Source organism: Parasteatoda tepidariorum, chromosome 12, assembly GCF_982258835.1.
Source record: "Parasteatoda tepidariorum strain Cologne lab strain chromosome 12, Ptep-v5.0, whole genome shotgun sequence".
Classification (NCBI taxonomy): domain Eukaryota; kingdom Metazoa; phylum Arthropoda; class Arachnida; order Araneae; family Theridiidae; genus Parasteatoda; species Parasteatoda tepidariorum.
The window spans coordinates 4,190,532-4,213,934 of NC_141766.1; the positions used below are offsets into that span (position 1 = coordinate 4,190,532).

The window sequence follows — 23,403 nt, forward strand, 5'->3', positions numbered from 1 at the left end:
TAAAATGCACCTTTGTAGAAGTGTTTAGGTCCATTTTAGAAAATAAGTGCTTCGAGCTAGGCCCATTTTTTCAAACGAATGTTTGGAACTAGGTCCTTTTTTTCTGTCGAATGTTTCGAGCTCGGCCCATTTTTTCAAACCAGGGTTTCGAGCTCGATTCATTTTTTCAGCCAAGCGTATCAAGTTATGTCCTAATTATATTCTACATGGATAACCTATTATAGGACACAGCACACAGAATTTATTGAAGAACTTTTCCTCAAAACTCATAATGTATTATTTTCATAAGAGCTATTTTCAAAATATCAATTTTTGGATTATCAATTTTCATATACATACTAAATATTAACTTACATTTACTTTATTAGTACTGCTAAAACCAAATGTAAACTGGTTGCTATTATCATTCACTTTATACGTACTTTAATTTATTAAAATTTTTTTTTAAATTACCGTACTTTCCGGCGTATAAATTGATCCAGTATTTAACTCGACCCACTACTTGTAAATTCAAAATTATAGATTTTGTTTGTATTCAATGCATAAGTAGATCCCTAAATGCACATTTGCTAAAAGATCTAAATAAATATAAAATTCTGTTCTCGAAAGATATAAACGAAATATGAAAAATAATTTACCCTCATGAATTCTCGATTGTCTGTTTGATGAATTTAAGTTAAGAACTGGCATGACGAGCAATAATTTCATAACTTTTCTTATGTTGCTCAGTAAAAGTTCGAAATAACGAGTACATCATACTACGAGAAGTTCGCTATTACGATAATTTTCCAAGTCTCCGTCAAAATATTAGTATTCAATATTGTAAATGCTAGATAAAAAACTACATCGTGAAAAGCTTCGTAAATTATAAATGCTCTGATTCGGTCTTGAAGTAATTCGAAGCATTTATCTAATATTGCAAATAATAATATATTTAAATTATATTATACTTAAAATGTTAACAAAAATATTAATTATAATTAAATTTAATTTAAGCGAAAATTGAAATAAGTTTTGAAAAACTTCTAAAAGCTTGAATTTAAAAAGAAAATTTTTGAAATAATTGTGTAAGCTTAATTCAGTAAACTGTTAAACCAGAGTTCTGTATAGGAGAAATATGGGTCATCTAACGGACTGTTTACAAATTATTATATCATTAAAATAAACCCTATAAAAGTATTTTACCTTTAAAACGGACCTTCACAACGGAATCCTTCACAATCCATCGTTTATTTGCTAAATTCAACTTGCCACGATAGCAATCGCTGCGATGTTGCAAAGATGTATATTGTCCATATTGGTTGATTTAAAAAAATTCTTTCTTCGAAATCTATAACTCTAGGTAATTTTGTTTCAGTACTATTACAAATGCTGCAATTTTCTAACTGCGTATCTGAAATTCCACTAAATAAAATTTAAAAAAATGACTTTGGCGTGAGCTGACATTTTTACATTTTATCATTTCAGACCGTATTTATTTATTATAGTAGGAGTAACCGTTGCCTACCTGCTCTCCAACCTTCGTGACCACTAATTAAATTTTAACTTAAATTAGTTTTTAAGTTAGTTTAAGTCAGTATTATTAGGTCAGTTTTTTAACTTAAGTTAGTTTTTAAGTTTAATAAAGTTTAAATTCATTACTATTAATTTACTTATATTTTCAACGAATCGGGATTCGTATTACTTGGATTTACAAATTATACATCGTGATTAATAATTGAAACGATATGGAAATCGCACTCCGCAATTCTTAGTCTCTGTGAGTTAAAATATCTTTTAATAAATTCTGAGTCATAATTTGTAATTTATTTAATTTTTGATTTAAAAGTGATAAGTATCCCTTCGAATTCGTAATTTAAGAACTATAATTTGGAAAACCAAGGAATTAAGCCTATTTAGTGTTTTCGCAAAGTCGCTAAAAGAACCCGAATTAATGCTAATTTTAGATTCACAATTTCATAAAATCCTGACCCGTACAAAAAGTCTGAGCTGATAAATTATTTTAGATGGATTTGTAGTATGACAATAGAAATTCAGTTGAATTAAAATGAAAAAAAAATTTCGTTTAATATTGATAAAGTGATAATTGCTAAACTAAAATAATTTCAGTATTCTCTAATTCCTCTAATTTTTTCTAGATTTTTATTTTAGTGGCTTTTAATATTTCAAAGAACGTAAATTAAATGGAAAATAAAAAACTTTAAAATAAATTTAACTAAATTCAACTAATTGCTAAACATTATTTTAGAGGAGTTTGTGTAATAAACATGTTTGAAACCAAAAGAAAAAAAATCGTTTAAAATATATGTTCAATATATGTCTAATATGTATATATCTAACAAATATATGTCAAATAAATATCCTTCATACAAAACAAGAAAATTTCGTAATGAGTACTACCGATTCTTCCTCTATTTTTAGTGACTTTTAACGAAATTTTTCAAATTTCATCTTACGTAAATTTAAACCGAATATTAAAATTTAAATAACTTTGTTAGTTAAATTCTGCTATATGCTAAGCATAAATTATTTTAGATTAGTTTGTGCAATAAACATGTTCGAAACCAATAAAAAAAAAAGAATTCGTTTAATATTGATAAACGTATACCTGTAAATAGCTTTCATACAAAACAAGAAAATTTCCGGAATTTGTTCTACCAATTGTTCCTCTATATTTAGAGGCTTTTGACAAAATTTTATAAATTTCATCAAACACAAATTTAAACCGAATATTGAAATCTTTTAAATAGCTAACTAATTCAACTAACTGTAAAATTTAAATTATTCAATGAGTTTGTTGTCAATCCAAGTGATGTTTGAAACTGAAAGAGATTTCTCTAAAAATTGATAAACTGACAAATAGCTTTGATACAAAACAAGTAAAATTTCCGTATTGAGTTCAACCAACTCTTTCTCTATTTTTAGTGGCTTTAAAAATAATGTGCCCAATTAAAGAGTTTCCTTTCTTGTAAAAAATCTCCATTAATTTAAAGAAAACGAATTAGGTCATTTTTAGTTCGATGAACTTAAGGAAGAACTTTCAATAGAAGGAAGTTTTCTCTATGGGACAGCATTATTTTTAAATGCTCACTTGTTGCACCATAAAGGGGTTATACCTACCTGTAAACTTTATTTAAAAAAAACTCCCTCTTCTTTCTCATAACTGAAGAAGAAGAAAAAAAAAAAACAGAAGAACTTCGGTACCCCGAATTTCTTTTATCCGTGTACTTTGCAAACCTAAGTCGATTCCGATGTTTTATAAATTTTTATATTATTTTTTCTTCCTATTTTAATATCCATAAGGTGTCATAAGACAGCCATGTTATGTTAAATGCAACTAATCTGTTATAACATTAATTATCGCCAGTTATTAAAAATAACCCAGTAAGTCAGTTAAAGTGAATAATTTATCAGAATTTATCGCATTTACCAGTTATTATTATAAATTAATTGATATTATAAATGAATTAATATTATGAATGAATTAATATTATAAATTAAATTATATTTCAAATTATATTATTAATTATATTATAAATCTATATTATTATAAATATTATTATAAGAAAAAAACCCGTGGAACTTCGGTACCCCGAATTTCTTTCATCCGAATACTTTGCAAACCTAAGTCGATTCCGATGTTTTATTAATTTTTATTTTCTTTTTTCTTTCTATTTTAATATCTATAAGTCGTCATAAGACAGCTATGTTATGTTAAATGTAATAAATCTGTGATAACATTAATTATTGCAAGTAATTATAAAACATAACCCAGTAAGTCGGTTAAAGTGAATAATTTACCAGAATTTATCGCATTTTCCAGTTATTATTATAAATTTACAAATGATGTTTGATCTACGTAATAACAGATTAAAAATGCCTTGCAATTTTAATTTTGAATAAAGATACAAAATTACTTAATATAAAAAATATGTTAATAAGTATCATAGTTTTATGTCCATCTTAATAATATGAATGTTAAATTTTGTATTATGTGGAGCTTTGCTGTAACATATTGTACTAAAGTAAATGCATAAAAGTCAATCTATGAGCTGCTTTGAATTTTATAACATTTATTAAATCTGTAAAATTTATTAACTCAAGATTTTGAAACTTTTCATTTAAAAATAGGTATGATGATATATAAAAAAAACACAAATTGAACTTTTAAAAGTACTATTTTAAATTAACACATAAGTAAAAATCCGTATTTCATTTAATCCTGGAATAAAATTATTTTTTTAAACTTTAGTAATATTTATAATGACATATAAAAATTACGTTAAGAGTTTTAATAAATTATGCCAAACTTTATTGGCAATTAATTATTATTAATGACCAGTTAATTTGCATAATTTATCACATTTACCAAAAAACGTGGTTATTATTAATAATCGCTGGTTATTACTAAGCCCGATTTATTTCTTTAACCGTAACAGTTATGCATGAAGCCTTCAAAACATTTTCTGTATCGCTTGACCTACACATCATTTTATATAAACGCTATGTTATGGGATGAAACCGGGTTTAAGGAAATGTTGTAATCTTTGCAGATTCATCCGTCTTTCCATTATTACTAGAGTAGAAATTTGGTTCTCTTAACAAAACTGTCAGAAAAATAAAATTTGTCGTCAAAACCCATCTTTGCGAAAATATTTTATCTTAAAAAGGACAAAATATTTTACGTGAAGGCGGCCCAGTCACAAAAACTCTGTTTCGAAAGATGAAGTCAATGACATCGTTAATTCATATTTTTAAAACTCATTGAAAGACGTGGTTTCGCTTCTCACAAAAACAAGATTTTATTTTTTTATATTCACAAAATTAAGAGTAGATTTTTGAAAAATTTCACAAAACTCCAAAACAGCGAGCAAATTGCTGTTTTTTGAGATTTTTCGCCAAACAAGGACCTTATTCTCACAAAAACAAGAGTAGAATTTTTAAAATTTCACATAAGTCTAGAATAACTCCTAAGTAATACTTCATGTTATTAGCGTTAAGAAACGTAATACAATATTATGTGTATAAGAATATATTTTTATTTTATCCGTCGTTGAACAGCCAACCCAATTTTTTTGGGTTTACGACTACTAAGGTTCAACTCCGTAGCCTTGTAATTTTGAACCCAATCCAGAAGACAAGGGAATTCCTGGATCAGTACCCCCTGAGGTATTGATTTGTTATGGGAACATGGAGGGCTTTGCGACTCGACAGATTTAACGTGCATCAGTCACCATTTACTACACGGGAGTCTTCGGCTGGCACGGATCGAACCCACGAACTCTCGGGCATGGGCCCAGTGCCCTACCAACCGGGCTATCCCGGCCTAATATAAAAATATATATGAAGATGAAAAGTACACTCCCGTTCCTCTGACATGTCGAATAATAATTTTCGAGTCCCGAAAAAAAAAGCCCTACAAAGGAATATAAGTTATCCAGAAATAGACTTATCTTTGTACAAAGAGTTTAGTAAGTGGAGAAGTATCGTCTATCTGAGTGGATAGTGCGAAAGAATTTTGAAATAAAATGTACTTTTTTTTATAATAAAGATATTTATTAAATGGTCATTAAAAACTGAATAAAAACACAAGAGTTTGAGAGTTTACAGATCAAAATAGATTTTGAAACGATATCCAAACACATCAATGATCTCAATGAGTTCGGATATTCGTGACCCTACAATTTATACAAAATTATTATAATTCATACAAATAATTCAAATTACGAAAAATTCAAATTATTGATTCAAATTTATTCAAATAAATTACGGTTATTAAATTATCATCTTATAACTGTCGTTGAACAGCAGACCAATTCTGAATTTACGACTATCAACTTCATAGCCCTGTAATTTTGAATGCAAACCAGAAGACAAGGGAACAAGCATTGGGACAAACTAGCCTTCGTGGAGGACTTCGTGCTATCTGGAGAAGAAAACTACGTAAACCTCCCACGATTAGCCCGAAGGCAAGGGGATTCTAACCCATGGTCCGGCTATCGCTGAGGATATTATATGTCAGCACTGTGTTCGGTGGGAGCAGAATTTGCATCAACCAGTCACCACTGGTATTCAAACCTGGGTCACCACATTGGGAAGCTCTGTCCTCTGAGCCACCACAGCTCATTCAAAAATAGTGTCAAAATTTCTAGTCTACATTGATAAGAACTGATGAAGGAATACATAAACATTTATTAATGATAGTCTCTTCAAAAGCCTTTATCTTATTAAAAAACAACAATTTCTCGTTATCTATACACACGATTTATATAATATTTAGTTTTTGATATTTTCCTTTATACTCAATTGTTCAATTTCCCCCCTTTCCAATTTAAATTATTTTTTTCACAATCGATCAAAAACGTTTAAAGGTCTGTTTTTTCATAGTCGATCGAAGATGAGGAATGTTTTTTTCATTGTCGATCAAAGACGTTTATTCATATTTCAGATGCCATAGAAATTATACTTTTACAGTGAAAAATCGTACCATAATTGTAAAAATCACCATTTTACTTTTATTTACATTGCTAGTTGATATAGTTCCGTACAATACTTGACACACATCGTTAGTAATTTAGTCGGTATTACTTTATATTTTGCGTTTGATGAACAGAGTTAATTAATTTCGACAATTAATTAGAACAGGCGATGAAGTTAAAAAAAAAAAATTTTCTACAGGATCTTTTGAAATATTTTAGGTGGTTTCAAGCTAGAAATATGGCCTTAATAATCGACAATTATCTAAAGTTTGAATGTCATAATCTAGAACTTATTGTGGGATATATCTAAAACTAACTAAGGTAAAATTTATTAGATATTACATTAAAAGTTTAATAATTGAAACAAATTTTACTTATTTACAGTATAACAAATTTTTTTACCGGACTGATGTTGAAAAAATGCAACATTTTGTGATGATGTGCTTTTATTAAAAAAGTGTTGGAACATTTATGCTAGGACATACTTGAAATTTTCTCGTTTTGGCTACTATTATTTGATAGTTGATAACTTTAAATTTGAAACCGTGGATAGCTTTGCATATCTAGGCTCAATTATAAACACTTCAAATACAATTTCAGAAGAAATTAATTGCTGAATTTTGAAAGGGAACCGATGCTATTTTACCTGTTAGCATCTGTTAAAAAATAAATTGATTTCGAGAACAATTAAACTAAAATTTCATGAAACAATCGTTCATCCCTAGGTGACATATGGTTGCTTAAGTTTCACGCTTTAAGATAATTTACTAATTTTTAAACGAAAAATAGAGCAATAATTATTTTTATTTTGTAACCGTTACTGCATACCCAATTTACTGGGTTTATGACTACTAATGTTCAACTCCGTAGCCCGGTACTTTTGAACCCAATCCAGAAGACAAGGGAACTTCTGGATCAAGTGTTGGGAGAAAATTGCCTTCGTAGAGGACTTTTTGATGGAACTAACCGGCATTTGCGTTATATGGAGTGGAAAACACGAGAACCTTCCGCCGTTAGCATGACGGCTCTAACCCGTGATCAGTCAGCGCCTGAGATTATTATTTTGTGTCAGCTCTGTAGTCGGTGCAAGCCGGATGCGGAATTCGTATCGACGAGCCATCGCTGGGATTCGAACCCTGTTCACATCATTGGAAGGTGAACGCTCTATTCCCTGAGCCACCACAGCTCAACTAAGAATTATTGTAGAATAAGAACTAATGATGAACCGGTGGCTTTTATCAAACATAGAAAGATTGTAGAATTCATCAAAGCATAGAGACTTGATCACATTGGAAACCCACGCGTAATTGGTCAAGAGGCAGACAAAAGAAAAGATGGATGAAAGATGTCTTCTATGATTTAAAAACTTTAAAAATCTCCAATTGGAAGATCAAGGTCCGGGCTGTCTGGAGAACATTGTGCGGCAGACTAAGGCCCACTCTGGGCTGTAGTGCCAATAAAGAAGAAGAGGTTACCATTTGAGTTTTCAAGTATAATTGCATAATTTCAGGTCAAAATAGATATTCATGCTATTAATATATTTCGGCGAAGACTTATTTTTCCTAGATAAATTTCAAGAGTGAAGTAATTAATTTCCAAGTTTCATCAAGTTTAAGCCTAAATTAGCGTTAGAAGCTCATTCTTTAGTTTGAAATGTATAAAAATAAAAAATATTTCGTTTCCGGTCACAGATTTTTATGTAATTTTTTTGCGACTGATGAAAAAGAATAAAATATATGTTTTCACATTTTTTAGACCAAAATTATAATTTTTCAAATCTAACTTTGTAACTAGTATAAATACTTTTATTATAGCACTATTATAACACTATTTATAAATACTATTATTACAACACAATTTATTATTCTCCTATATGTCTTTGAAAGATTAAATTATTATTATAATTTAAGTATCATGAAATATCTCATAATCTAAAAAATATAATAAAAATATTTAGATTTAAATTAATACAATTTTAAACAACAAAAAACCCTTTTATTTTTTTAGCAAAAAAAAAAAAAAAAAAACCCTACAGCATGATTTGAAATCGTTAACATCATTTTCCATACAATGAAAAGGCTGTTTCCCTATAACGAATTTTTCAGACTTTTTGCTTTTCATTGGAATTTTTTTGATCTTTTTTATTTACGACATTTTTGAAGAAAGTTGCATTTAAAAGTTTCTGAGCAACCGATTTCATCTCCCATGTTTTTTAAACCAGTTGCATTATTCACTACTTTTAAACACTCCTTTATAATGTGCTTTACTCATTTTAAATTATTATTCATAATTATGTACTTTTCATTTCATCACATTTGTTGTATTCATTTAAATACCTTCCAAACGAAAATTTGAGTCCACTATAAATGACCGAATTCAAGCATCTCTAGCTGCTGTCAGTAAACGGGTAGGGTGACCACTTAGATCAACCTGCGTAGGGACCGAGGGTATTGATTCTAGTTAAACTGTTCTACCGTAAAATACTCAACTTCGCACGCAGGTCGTCGGACTACCAAAGCAGGGGAGCCATCCTCTCTGCAGAGGATCGAAATTGCGATGGCGCGTCTTCAGATCGTCCTCAATGATGTTTCCCAAACCGTCGCCAATAGCCCATTATGCAGCTCTTAGTTTGACGTAAATTAAATACCTAATTAACTATCAATTTTTTAGTTAAATAACAGTTCAGACGGGACTACTAAAAATGTTCAATACAATCGAGTGTTCATTATATGGGGGTTCATTACATCGGGGTTTGACTGTTCATAATTACAAGAGTCAAAATTGGAACAAACCAATTTTGTCACAAAGATAGATTCACTACTAAAAAAGAAAAAAAATTGAACTAAGTGAGTGTCACTGATAAGATGTTTCGAGAAAACAACTATATTTTGTTATCCCCTCGAGAAAATGAGCAATGCATGATGATTTCATTACAAAACTATGCGTAAACAAATCGGGAAAGATAGACATCAAACTCCAGTTAAACTTTTGTCAGATATTGAGTAGGTATTTCTAAGTCTAGTTAGAAGTATTTAATTTGTTGTTTTTTTTTAGCCAGCTGAAAGTATCTATTTTGTCAGACATTGGGCATTTTAAGTGTCCAAAAACACCAAAGTGAACCTAAATTATTCGAAGCTTTTTCATCCGAATATCTCTGTTCATTTATTTTAAAATTTTTAGTTTTACTCGCATACGGAGTTTTTATAATAGAATAAAATAATTATTTTATTCATACTTGCATAGAAAAGAGTAATATTTGAACAATTTTTTACACAAAAGCAGAGATGGCTCTCAACGAGGAAGTTCTTGTAATGGCTGATTGATTTGAAAACTATTCCCGTACAGTTCTTAGAGCATGGGCAACGGAGGATCCCAACGGGGCTGTAAATTGTATGTAAACTGACTATTAAAGTTAACCTGGGGCATTTCCATTCCTTAATTTCTTAGCTTAGATATACATTTTGATTTAGATATCTGTTTTATTAATGTACTCTCAGATTAAATATCGGTAACTTCAATTTTGCTACTTAATAATCTTAATAACGTATCGTTACATATCTTAACAATCTTAATAACGTATTGAATGTTGCCGTTCAATTTAAATTATAAAACAGCTCAATTAGGTTTAACAAGAATTATATGCACGATAATTTGGTTTAACTTTGTACATCATTAGGGTTGCCGAAACTTTAAACAAGATTAAGGTTAATAAGTTCTAAAAAATTCTAAATTGAATTATGAAGTTGATATTCCAAGACTGCTAATTTTATCTTAGAATATTAATGCTATTTCTGATAAGCCCTATCGAGTCATAAAAACTTAACGGAACTCAGGTCTATGGTCAGGTCAGGTCTATAACTTAAGTCTATGTGTACTTAACTGAGTAAGTTGATGTTATTCATCTGTTTCAGAAGAGATTAATATTAGTAAGCAACTTGATAAATATGGAGACTGGCTTTGTCTTCTAACATATAGTCCTCGGAATAAAATTTCTGTTAAGACTTTGAATAATTAATTCGAACAAATATGTGAGGGAAACTGCCAAAAAACTTCATGTGCATCATTTTAACACCTAGGGAAGGCTATATATTATTAGAAAAAAATTATAAATGTAATTATTTTTCGGCATTCACATATCATCACATATCACATAATCATGTGTTTTTGCAGTGTTCAAAGTATTTTTTAGGAAAGCTTGAAATAAGAACTTTAATTGATCTCAAAATGCCTCTCTCTCTCTCTTTATATATATATATATATATATATCTTATAACCATCGTTGAACAGTCCACCCGATTTTTTGGGCTTGCGACTACTAATTTTCAACTCCGTAGCCTTGTAATTTTGAACCCAATCCAGAAGACGAGGGAACTCCTGGATCAAGTATTGGTAGAAATTTGCCTTCGTGGAGGACTTTCTGATGGAACTAACCAGCATTTGCGTTACGTAGAGGAGAAAAACGACGAAAACCTCCCACGGTTAGCCTGACATCAAGGAAACTCTAACCCGTGATCCGTTTACTATTGAGGATATTTTATGTCAGCATTGAGATCGGTGCAAGCCGGATGCGGAATTCGTATCCGGCTTGCATCATATTTTCTAGCTTGCGTCACTGGGATTCGAACCCGGTTCACCTCATTGGCTAGCGAAATATAGAAATTTTTATATTAAAAAGAAAGGCGATGGGTTTCACCTCGTACGCTATCACAAATCTAGACCATAATGCCTCACTGAGTTTGTTAAGAGCAAAACATTTCGTAGTGGCGCTTTTGAGAAATTATTTATTATTCTTTTGAGAAAAATATGCTTATTGATAGTTTTTCAAATTTATTCACGTATCTTCTTAAAATGTAATATTGGTTATCTATGTATAAATTTAGAGTTTGGAATTAATTTTAAAATACTTTTCTGTTTATATAACTTGATTGTTCAAACAAAAATGTTACATCATGTTTCCGGCATATGCGAAAAACAGGAAATTAACCCTTTGAGACAGAATTTTTATTTAACATAATTTTCATAACTTTTTCTCTCTTTTCTTAATGAGTTAGGACATTTCTAAAAAAAAAGGACAAATAAGAAATTTTTTATTAAATTATACATTTAAATTAAAAAAAAAAAGTTTTTGTTATAAGCATTTTTACTTTCCCGATTCTTTAATCATCGTAATAAAGGTCGTACCTATTTATTTATTAATTTTTTTGGCTTATTTTTGACTTATACTGTGGTAATTTACTTTTAATATTGAATTGAAGTAAAAGATTTAACTTCCAATAAAACAAAAATTTTAAATATTTTTTAATTCTTATCGCAACTCAATAAGATCGAAAAATTATCGTAATAGTGTTCACTCCTCATACAAAAAAAAAAAAAAAAAAAAAAGAAAAGAAAAGAAATCCTCTTTGTTTTGATACAGTGTATTATTTCCCCGTGTTTAATATCCGAGAATCAACAAATGCTTTTAAAAAAGTTCCCGTCATCGAATCGTGCAACCAAATATTCCAATGAATTTGGCGACGGAAAAAGAAGCCAAGAGAAACCGAAAGTAGGGTGAGTGACCTCTTCTTGCGACGTCATCTGTAAAGAAACCGAAACTAGATGGATTACTTCCTTCTCCGATGCCTCAAGGACTTTTGGGTTACCTTGACGACTTCATCTTACAAAACTAATATATAGCATTAAAAAAAATATAGAAATAATCTGCATATTTTTTTTTTCTTGTATCATAACAATACAAAAAAAAATAAAAAAAATAGCGAAATTGTGCTAATTGCAAAAAAATAAAAATAATTATTTGTGATGAAACATTTTATATGGATCATAACTTATTGTTTTTCAACTTTATCTTTTTTCAAATTTAAATATTTCTTTCGAATCCCGAATAAATGATTCCGCTCGCTCAAAACATTAAAGGTCGATGACCTTTTTCTGCTCGATTGCAAAGTTATCGGAGTGAAAAGGGTTTCAGAAGGAAATCACGTTATCAAAGCGCCAAGTGGTTTTTAAATAAATTCCGCCAACTTTAAAAGTATTTTTCGGACAATTTTTTAGAGGTAGTAAAATGTATAATTTAATCTTTTATTTTTTTTGGGCTGTAATTTTTTTTCTCAGATAATCTGTGTAATATGAACTGCGTAATACGACGGTAATAAAATGTATGCTTACCCGCCAGTGTCTAAGTGTTTTGTGAACATTTTTTCTTAATGATAATAAATGTTGCCTTAATTGAATGCAGGCGGGTAGCCAAAGAGGTGATGTGGGGGTCATGAAATAAATAAATCTCAGAAATTTTAGCTAATAATTTTAAATAAAATAAAATATCTGTATTTTTTTCATAGGTATGTTTCAAAAGTTAGTAGAAATATTTGAGTTTATATGTGGGTGAAATTTGCACTTTCCCATACATAAATTAGGAATTTATTTTTTACAATAATTTTTTGATGTAAGATATGATGTAAAATATTGGTTTCACGTGGGAAATTTTGGCACTTTATGGCATGGCCTGAGTAGGAAATGGTTTTAAAAGAAAGTTGATTTTTACTGCAATAATCGTATCGGTGAAGTGAACTATCGGCAACATGAATTACTGGTAAAATAATCATGCTAGCGTCTAAGCACTGTGCACACGTATAAATGGAAGTGTGTACAATGCGGCAAAAATAAAAAAGATATCACTCTAACCAAATTTCGATTTAACTGTCGGATTTTTTTTGAACTAAATGATTCAAAAGGATGAACTCAAATATGCTAATCAATTAGTTCTAACTATTAATAAAGTTACGAAATCGGCACAAAAACATCTTTTCGCTGAATAAATATGCCCCAAAAGTTTGGACCCCTAAATGATATTTCACTTTTGGCGTATTTTGCTATATCCCCACAGCATTTGAAGTGAATCGTAAAAAGTTTTGCACAAATTAGTTTATCCAAAGATAATTTAATGTTAAAAATATTTTTTTAAATTTTTTCTTTAATTGATTTATTATTTTTTATTATTTTATTTCATAAGGGTCGTAAACAGTTAGAATTATAAGTTTCACACCATTTTAAACTGCACAATTTTAATTGACAAAATAAAAAATTTACGCGCAATCAGTTGAAGAGTTTCTGAATTACAAAATTGGCAAAAAGTTGTATTTTTAAATTTTCTCAAGAACTATTCGACTGATTTCTTTCAAATTTTGAAATATGTCATTTGAAAAAATATAGTTCAAAACGTAGCAAAACAACATCACACCTTACAGTTAAACATTGTTTGCGAACTTTATTATATTAAATAATTAAAATTAATAAATAGTTACTACAATCTATTTTTTACATAGAATCATATTTGTATAAATGAATCTTATAATTGCATTTTCGTTTAAAAACTTTACGAATTATACGAAAAACTGGAAATTAACTATTTAAAGAAGAGACAGAATTTTTATTTAGCATATTTTTCATTATTTTTTTATTAATTTAGATCAAAATAAATGAAAAATATTATATTTAGCGTTATAATAATTTATGTTTATGAAATACAACATGAAACATTAGTGTCTTTTTCTACTTTAGAGGTAGAATCTTCCAAACAATAATTTTTCCATATTGCACCTATATGCATGTATCTAAGAGAAACAGTTATTCATCGTTTAAATTTCTTTCATTTATAGAATCATTTATCATGATAAATATTTGAATACGAATGAAAGTGATTTTTTTTTCAAACTTTTTTGGATTTTATATTTTAGTACAAATAAAATTCCGATAATCTGACAGATTTTTTAAAGTAACTATTAGACTACTTTTCCTAATTAAATATCAAAATATATTTTTGATTGTAATTGTTGTCACAGGGTTATCACTCTTGATATTTCTTCAAAATATGCTATTTAAGAGAAAATACGTTCTTATTTTAATTAGTAGCTTCATTAGTATATTTTCCCCTTTGAACCATAAAGTTTGGCGTTCATAAATACAACATTTTTCAAATGTTGTAGAAGACTGCAATGAGTAAAGTTTTTGTATTATTAAATAGTAATTTAAGTATATCTAAGCAAATTTGTTTTAAAAATATAAATACCAATTTGTCTTAAAAATATTGAAAGATGAAGTATGCATATTATAGACATTAGAATTAAAAATAACGCTTACAATTTTATATGTTTTGCTGTCTTCAATAAAATTAATGCAAGATTTTATTTTTTTTAAATTTCAAAACACATCTTTATTTTTTGCTAAATATTTGTTTTAAAAATGTTTTCGTGAATTTCTTATAGAAAATCGAAAGCTCGAAAGATTGAAATCTTTTGTTAAAATTTTTATATTTCGAAATTTTGAAAACTCTGTGAGGTAATTTTGGAATTTTTTTTATTAAATTTCATTTGAGATTATCTAACTTAGTCCAATTATTTCGAATTTTTGAAATGTTTCATTTTTTTCCGATGAATTTTTGTATGAAATGCAGATATTCAATGACCTCAGTTAGTGCTCTATTACGGAAATTTTTAGTCATTGGTTTAAAATATTTATCTTAAAACATTTTCTTACTACTATGATGTATGAATAATTCAAATATTTATTCAAAATACTCAAATGTTATTAAAATTATTTTAAATACTTCAATCATTTAACTTCTATTAAGAATATTTTATAAGATGTTGTATTGTATTTTATACAAATGTAATAGAGTACCTAGTGAAATATTTTCCCCCACCAGTTTCAGATACCCGGTAAATATTTTATTTGTTATTTGGCTGGTTATGGGTACCCTGTAATACATGGATTTATTAAAGGTCAAGAATTGAAATATTTATACATTACAATATAACAAATCGGAGCCGATAGAGCGTTCACCTCCCAATGATGTGTCGAATTCCAGCGGTGTCTGTTCCCTGCTCACACTGTTCTGTCTAAAGATTTCCTGAGTGGTAGACGGGTTATATTGCTCTTGCCATCGAGCTCTAACAATGAGACATTTTCGTGATTTTTCCTCTCAATGTAACGTAAATGCGAGTTAGTTCCATTAAAATGTCCTTCATGAATACTACTCTGTCCCAATGCCTGGAATTTCCTCGTCTTCCGCGTTATGTTCAAAACTTAAAGGCTAAGAAATTGAACATCGATAGTCGCGTGCACAGAATAAATAAATAAATGTGAATAAATAAAAATTTAAAATTGTATAAATATTTTAAGCATCGTCGTGTAATCGTATAAATATATTATTATATTTATATTTTGTATTCTATCGAACGAATATTTAACCATATATATTGATAGGAAATTTATAGTACACCTATGTAAATAAATTTTTTATTTTTAGATTTAGTTCAAATAATTTTTAAACAAAAGTTCGGATTGAATGAAGATTAATTTACTGAAAACTTGGCTATGGAGAGGAGCTATCTGCTAGAGTTAGACTTCATTATTTTTGTCAATTGATTTACTTAAATTTTCAATTGTATTTACTAGCGCAGCTTCTGTTAAACGCAAGATATTTTAAAAAATATTTTAACGAAATGACGGCTTATTAAAAGAATTTAATTATCAGGGTTTAATTTGTAATCACCCGATAGTTCTAAACGTAATTCATGTGCAATGAGATTTATCTCAGTGCAATCTCTTAAGCATTTTGATATTCGGTGAGAACTATTACTAATGTTAAACAGCCTTTAATGTTAAGATCCTTACATTCTACATAGTTATTTTAAAGCTCCAGAAGAATAACAAAATGGATTTGATTTTATGAAAAACTTTATGAATTTTTATTTGCGTGACACGGAGGGAAAAAAAAACCTCGAAAAATATCCCTTGGCTTATGTGACTGTTGTTGGAATTTCTTGAGGTATAATGAGTAGGAAACATGCTTCCTAGAAAACATATAGTTTAAAGTTACAGATGGTAAATTTTACTCATACCTTTTCAATATTAAACCTAAATCAACTTATACTGAAAATGTTTACAAGTGAGGTTTTGTTGAGTTATGTAAAAATAAAAAGGTTTTTAAAATGAAAATTACCTTAAAAATTTAATTATCAATTTTTGTAAGACAATTGTTTCCGTTTTAAACATTTGCTTTTATTTACTAGAAAATTAATCTTCAGTGATGTTCAAATTGGTAATAGTATTAGGATAATAGTAATAGGATAATAGTAATTAGTAAGTTATTAGTAACGTGCAACTGTTGTCAATTATACTTCGATGAAATACTAAGCCGTAAATAATAAAAATGATTACTGCATTTAATCATTTGCAAATTTAGTATGAAAGTTATAAATATGTTTCGCATTTTTCTACACTTATGTCAATTATTGCGATTTTATTAACTTATTAACAAAATATCTTCCTTATTTCTAACTTTGTATTTGTTTAACTATTATATTAATTTAATTAAAATAGTTTTCTTATATTTCTGAATTTTCTTCCCCATAGCGGACACCGCTCTTTAGCGAACATTCAACACCTTCAATTTCACCAAGGTTTTCCTTCATTGCAATTCTGTACAAAAGTCAAATAAGTTATGCCTAAACAATTATTTCAGCTTTTATTATCAAGAAACTGATTGAAAAAATAAATTCTTAAATCTACTTTTAAGAGCAATTTTAAAATTGCTCATAAAAGTAGATTTAAAAATAAGTAGATTTAAGTTTACTGTAAATTATGAATACGAGTTTTCGAACATAAAAAGAGGATTACCCGGCACATGATACCATGTTAATTTGGCCGGTTCCTTGAACTCGGTACCGGGTCTTTAGACTAAAAATTGGGTCCGGGCAACCGGTGCCGGGTAGTAAATTTTTTTAATCGGGTCTGGGTAATTAGAGGAAAATGTGGCCGGGTACCCGGGGGATGTCTCTAGGTTTAAATAAAGTTTGAAATCACAGTAATTTTGAAAGTTTTAATTCCATTTTTCAAAACGAATGAATGAATAAATAAATAATTTTACTTTAACAATTCCTACTTCATTGCTATGTGATTTAGACAGTATGTATTCACGTAAAAGCTTATCTCCACGCTAAAAATGGTTTAGTTAAACACTATTTAAAACTTCTGAATGTAGGTGTTTCCAAGAATGTTCTTTCACACGACTTTGTGTTAATTAGCCATTTTTGCTATTCAGTAACACTGAAAAATATAAATACAGTAAGGTATGATAAGTAAAGATACTTTTATGATACAATTTAATTTAGAATGCATAAATTAAATTTACGATGCATGATTTCTTAAAATAAAATCATTTTGTTACTGAAATTTGCATTAAACACAGAGAGGAAAATAATTTGAATTCGAACAATTCTTAACAAAACCGATGCTGATAGAATACTATAAAATTATTCAGTAGAGTTGACACATTTATGTAACACATAATTACACAACTAAAAACATTATGCCTTTTTATAATAGTTCCCTTTTCTAGAACGTTTTGCATCGTGCGAGGCGAAACTTTCTCTGTTCTATTGCGATAAAAAAATATCGATCATCTGCCAGTTTCCAAACGTAAGCTAAAATTGGGGTAAATAAATCACGGATGGAGTAAATGCATCTGAGCTGGGTGGAAGCTTTATCAATTATTGGTGTTAAGATTTAACTACACTCTTTAAAGTGTGTGTGAACGCTCGATTATGTATTAACTTAAAATAAAATATTCATTCGTGCAATTTTTGGAGTTTGTCAACACCAAATTCGGATAGGTATTACAGAACAGTATAATCTAAATTGAAGATCTGCTGTCTTAAATCCTTAAAATACTGATAAATAGAATGCAGAGTTGTGAAATGATGGGATCGATAATTTGAATGTTCGATTCCAGAATTTTCTAAGTACTCGACAAATAGAATGTTACATTTTTCATCAAATCCTGGGAACAAATTAATGCTACTATTAAGTAAATGTTACTTTTATGTCTGTTTAGAATTAGAGATCTTATTTCACTTAAAATGATAAGATATAGGGCAAAATTAAGCCACTTATGAGGCTAATTTTCAAAATTTTTAATAAAATTGTTGGTAGACACGGATGACTAATGTAAGTCTTTTTAAGCATTTATTAAAATATATTACGCGCTTCATTTCTAAATTTAGAAAAAAATTTAAGCGTGAAATAAAGTAATTTTTAGTATATTGTAAAATATTCCATTTTTTATTTGAAATAGTACTACTACTCATAAAATGCAAATGAGGTGCATTTTTGACGAAAAAAGGGGTGATTGGGTGGCGACTAGAAGGCTTATCCTCAGTGGTAGACGGATCATGGGTCCCTTTGCCGTCAGGCTAACCGTGGGAGGTTCTTGTGGCCTTCCTCTCCATGTAGCGCAAATGTGGGATAGTTCCATCAAAAAAGTCCTCCACGAAGGCAAATTTTTCCCAATGCTTGATCCAGAAGTTGTCTTCTAGATTGGGTTTGAAATTATAAGGTTATGGAGTTGAACATTGGTAGTCGTAAACTCAAATTTGGGTCGGCTCATCAACGCCGGTAATTAAATGAAATAAAGTCTATCTTGTTATATAGTTAAATTTTTGGATGGCTAAATATTTGAAAATATTTTATGAATGATCATAATATGATTTTTATGAAGAGAAAGATAAACTTAAAATGCTCTTTGCAATAATAATAAGTTATGAATATTTCGATGATTAATTTCTTTATCCTAGAATAATTTCCTTTAAATAAAAATGAATTGCATTTTTAGAAATCCGTACCATGTTTTCTTTATTTTATAAACTAAGTTTTTTTATTTCCTTCTATGATAACAAATGTTTGCATGTCACTTTGAAAATTCTAGTTTAATTAAGACAATAGCAATTTAAATTTATTTTATCGACATGATTTTAGATATGCAGTCTGAGTAAAAGCTTAGTGAAAAAATTTTGATGAAAATGAATTTAAATTACATTGTATTAATAATTCTTAAAGTTCATTGTTAAGAAATAAGAAACAAGATTTTAAGACATAAGAAACAAGATTTGTAATTTTGTAATTATCAGAAAAAAGTGGAATGTACAATATTCTGAGTAACAACATAAAAAACATAAAAAAAATAGCAAGTAAAAATTGATATAAAAAATTTAGAAGCTTGAGCCATTTTTCAGAATTACTTCAAATATTCTAGTTTTTATGAATGGTACTAAAATATTTGAACTGAATATTATTAGGTTTTATATGATTTGACTTGGATAATTGATTTCAACTCAATTGATGATGTGAAATGCCTCCTATTTGCATAAATTCTCTGTCACCTCAAAATTTCTCCATTCTGTTTAGATCTGCAGACCATTAGCAGTTTCAACATTGGTGACCAAAAATAACAATTTTTGTAATGTTACTTGAATGATTAACTGCGTTGTTTCGCTTCTGCAAGAAATTCTGTATTTGGTAAAAGATGACTTGCTAGGACACTCATGACTTCATTTTGCCTTAAATGACCAGATTTGAACCCACACCATTGTAAGTAAAACATCCCAGATGATGGCAGAGCCTCCACCCAAAAAGTGCTTGGAGAATGTTTCTTGTTTACTTATATCATGCAAATGTACTTCCAACCATCTTGTCCAACTAAATTCCGTTTTTTCTTCGTCCAACAAAAATTACTTGTATGCATTGATTATTCCAGGTTCAGACTTAAATTTAAACGCTATACATTTTGAAACTCTACAACAACCAACCTTTAGCCAATTTTGCTGTATAAATGAATCTTCCAAACCTTTTAATTGCGTTAATCATTTTTTTCTCTTTTGAAAAACATTCAAACGTGTCTCTTGAATAAATTTCCTGGTTGAGTATTTCCCAGCAGATGCAAACTCTTTCATCACGCGAGAGCATAGCTTTTCCTCCTGTATTCTCATTACCATAATTGTCTCTTTCATGATCAGTTAATTTCTTTGCCATCATTACAAAAAGCACTAAAAATCGAAGAAATGTTCGGTAAATTTATAGAAGTGTCTTTATAATCTTCATAGTTAAGCTAGTATATGTATATTTTAAACATTACAGGCGGCCTTAAACTTTTTACTTCCACTCAAATGTTAACTTTGTATTTACCACATTTTTCTGATAATTTCAAATCTTGTTTGTTCCGTTATTTCCTAACAATGCACTTTAAGAATTAATAACGAAATAAAAAAACATAATTGTATTTTTCAATTTTTTAAAAATACTTTTACTGGTCTAACTGTTTTTAATTAGACTGTATATTTTTAAGAAGTTATGATTCGTTTGGAAAATTTATTTATCTCGCAGGGGAGTTTTTAAATCTGGACAAAGCTCGAAATGCGTGTTTACGAAAATAGACACAGCTCAAAATGCGTGTTTACGAAAATGGACACCACAAAATGTACACCTTTTCAGTTTTCAACCCAAATTTAACAACTAAACGAGGAATAATGTGTTTACTTTTTCTTATTCATATGCATTCCTATACAATATCATCTTATACAAAGTATAATCATTACAAGGCAAAGACTACGGAGTCGAGATGTCTATTTATTACAGATGAAACTTTTCAGGCGATGCATTTGTAATCAGAACTTTAAACGATAGAGTGAGTTTTAAAACTCTAAATCCCTACAACATAAATTTTGACACTGGCATAACTACAACATAACTATTGACATTTTAAGTCCTTAAAAAAGATTAATTTAATAAAATGTGAGGATAACAAAATGGATGAGTTTATTTGGATTCATTTATTTAATCTTTGAAATAAGAATCATAAAATAAGTTTGAAAAACGGAATCAAATGCTAAGTCCATTTTTTTTAAACAGGCGTTTTCAGTTACGCCCATTTTCGTAATCACGCATTCGTATCAAATGATATGTCCATTTCTATATATATAAACTATGTTCACTTTCGTAGACTCGCATTTCGAGTTAGATTTCGTTTCGTAACCACGCATTTTCATTTTCAGCTCTATTTTCGTAAACACGCATTTCGAGTCGTTTCCAGATTTAAAAACTCACCTACGATCTGCATCTAAGTTATTAAGTTATAAATTCTATCTTAAAATAGAATACGGCCAGAGTCAATTTTATTACTAAGTGACAGGCGAAATAAAATGTTTGAATAGCGATGGAATTTTTTCACATTGAAACTTAAAAAATATATAAAATAATGACATGATATAATGACTAATGTGAAATCAAAACATCGCATATATATATATATATATATATATATATATATATATATATATATATATATATATATATATATATATATATATATATATATATATATATATATATATATATATATTGCCATATTGCCATATTACCGGCCGCATACTAACTTTGAAGCAGAAAGTTAACAAGTTTTGTTGAATGTCTATCGAGAAAAGCATGAAAACTAAAAAAAGGGAAGTCCTTAAAATTGCCCTTAAATAAATAAAATATAATAAAATACTTTTAAAATTAAAGTTCCTTATTATTAAACGAAAATTTCAAAGCAAAAATATTATTTCCTAACTTTAATTAAAACACGTGTGCATAATTAGTGAAATTGAAAAAATAAAATTTCTATTTAAGTCTACGCTAAAATAAGCTAAGGAAAATAAACAAAAGAAAATGAAAAATTATCGATACCTTCGCTGAATTTATATTGTTATGGTCAGCGTAATTAATCGGTAAATAATAAAAATCACTGTTAATTTTTAATAATAATCAAGTAAATGGGTTAAAGGGAATAATCTATCAGAATTTTTCACACATCATGGTTATTATTAACAACTGATGATTAGTTCATTAAGCTAGAGATTTCCCATACGCATGCGTTAAGGTAATTTCCCGTTTAAGCATATTATCTTAATATTATGAATCCATCTGAATAACATTAATGTTAAATTTTATATCATGTAGAGTTTTACTGTAATATATTTTAAAGTAAATGCATTTATAGAAATCCATGAGCTGTTTCGAATTTTATACCATTTATTAAGTGAATTGTGGAAAGATATTAAAACCTATGAAATCAAGTATTTCAAAAATTACCGTTCATAAATAAATATGATGATGTAAAAAAAATTAATTTCAACTTTTAAAGTTATTATTTGAAATTAAAACATAAGTTAATATCCGTATTTCATGCAATCATTTATTTTTTTAACTACAGCAGATTTTCTATCATAACTCATATATGTATATGAAAATTAATCTAGAGTTGAAGTCTCAACAAATTATCAAATTATGCCAAATCAATCACATTTAATACTGCTACTACTAATATTAATTATATATACAGAACCTGCCCAAATTATTAGACGCACTATAAGATTCTATGTAAAATCTCAATTATCAGGTGACACTATACAGCTTTATTGTTTTTACTCGACTGAAAGCGGTTTGCACTTGTTTACGTTAGTGTATCATTTGGTTAAATTAGACGATAGATTATATAAATATAGAATATTTATTATATTAGGTATTATTGTAGTATATTATAATAATTAAACTAAATTATTAGGCTCACTGTGGTTTGTTAATAATTACGTGTTTTGCGCGAATTTGTATGCAATACTTTTATATTTAAACATACGTGTAATGGGTTTTTATTTAGGAGAATTTTTATATACTTCCTATTTGTATTTATTTTTAACGTATTGCATCACAATGTTAACCAATTGATACACGAACGTAAACAAGTGCAAACCGGTTTCATCCGCGTAAAAACAATAAATATGTATAATGCATAGTATCATCTGATAAGTAAGATTTTACATAGAATCTTATAGTGCGTCTATAATAATTTGGCGCCAGGGACTTATATATATGGGTCATATATATATATATATATATGGGTCATTCTCACGAAAACTGTCATTTTTCAGTTCATAAAATCCCAAAAAAGAAAAGTGAATAAAAAGCTCTGAAACTTTTTATATTAATAGAAATATGTAATGGCATTATAAAGAAAGTATATATCCTATATATTATATTTAATATTTAAATAAAT

The 23,403-nt window shown here is 28.5% G+C and overlaps 1 protein-coding gene and 1 long non-coding RNA gene across 5 annotated transcripts in view; one reads left to right on the forward strand and one right to left on the reverse strand.

The window, feature by feature from the left end:
- Nucleotides 1-23,403, reverse strand: part of LOC122269199 (uncharacterized) — a 206,745-nt gene that overhangs the window by 30,927 nt on the left and 152,415 nt on the right. The gene's annotated exons all lie outside the window — the stretch shown is intronic.
- The window catches only part of LOC107453372 (uncharacterized), a 404,700-nt gene that overhangs the window by 18,897 nt on the left and 362,400 nt on the right, over nucleotides 1-23,403 (forward strand). The window lies entirely within an intron of this gene.